This window comes from Mustela putorius, unplaced genomic scaffold, assembly GCF_011764305.1.
Source record: "Mustela putorius furo isolate JIRA1106 unplaced genomic scaffold, ASM1176430v1.1 tig00000083_pilon_pilon_pilon, whole genome shotgun sequence".
Lineage (NCBI taxonomy): Eukaryota > Metazoa > Chordata > Mammalia > Carnivora > Mustelidae > Mustela > Mustela putorius.
This window is the reverse complement of record NW_025421273.1, coordinates 10,782,510-10,783,638: the sequence shown is the minus strand read 5'-3', so window position 1 is coordinate 10,783,638 and position 1,129 is coordinate 10,782,510.

Genomic DNA, 1,129 nt, shown 5'->3' with positions numbered 1-1,129 from the left:
TCACCTGAGATGACAGTTATGTTGCCTATGCTCATTGTCAACTGAGAACACCCCAGCTCCCAAGATCAGGGTCTGCCAGGGCTGGCCTCAGTCCCTTTTCCATCTCCCCATCATCTCACCCTAGGGGCCTGGCTAGCTCCCACCCCAGGGCAACTCTCATGACCCTTCCACTGGTGCCTTTCTGGAATGAAGCATAGGTTGCTTGGGCCGGGGGTGGGGGAGCGCTGGGGACCCTGCTTCAGCCACATCTGGCCACCTCTGAGGGACCACTGGAATCAGGAAGTCCCTGCTGAGGCTACTTTATGCTGACTTCTGGCCGCTGTGTTCTCTGCAGGATCAGGTGGCTCACCCTGGGGCCTCCCAACCAGGGGTGCACCTCCTTCTGAGCCCCAGGAATCCAAGTATAAGGCCAGGTTTGCCCAAAGAAACCCTCTGGGATCCCTGCTGCGGCCTCCTGCATGGGCCCAGAGCCCGAAGGCCAACAGCTGTGCACTTGCAGTGTCTTCTCGAGGTGGCCCGGGTACATTAAAATGATCCCTGCCTGGAAGTGCTCCAAGGTATGGGGCAGATGCCGGTCTCATACCACGACCGGGTTGCCCTGGATGCGGGGGTAAGGCAGGTGCGGCCTGGCGGTTAAGGCTTAGCAGGTGTGGAGCAGATGGGGCCTGGTGAATGTGTATGGTTAGTGTGTAGATGGATGGTTGTGAGGGTATGCGGTTCTGCAGCAGCTATGTGTGTGTGTATATATGTGCGGGCAAGTGGGCCCAGTGCGGGGCAGATGCGCGCGCGCACGGGGCAGGTGGGGCCTGGTGGTTGCAGGGCAGGTGCGTGGCAGGTGCACGTGTGTATATGTGTGCGGGCAGGTGGGGCCCGGTGGTGGCTGGGCAGGTGCGCGTGTGTGTGCGCGCGCGCGCCCGGGTGCGGGGCAGGGGGCGCCTGGTGGATGCGGGGCAGGATTCTGTGCGGACGCAGGCAGGTGTGGGCAGGCGCAGCCCGCAGGAGAGCCTCGCTGCCCGGGCGGGGCGGGCGGGGCGGGCGGGCGCGGCCTACAGCCGCCCGCGTCGTGCAGCGCGGCGCCCGCGCCTGGAAACAGGAGACTGCTGGGCCGGAAGCCCCGCCCGCGCGCGCG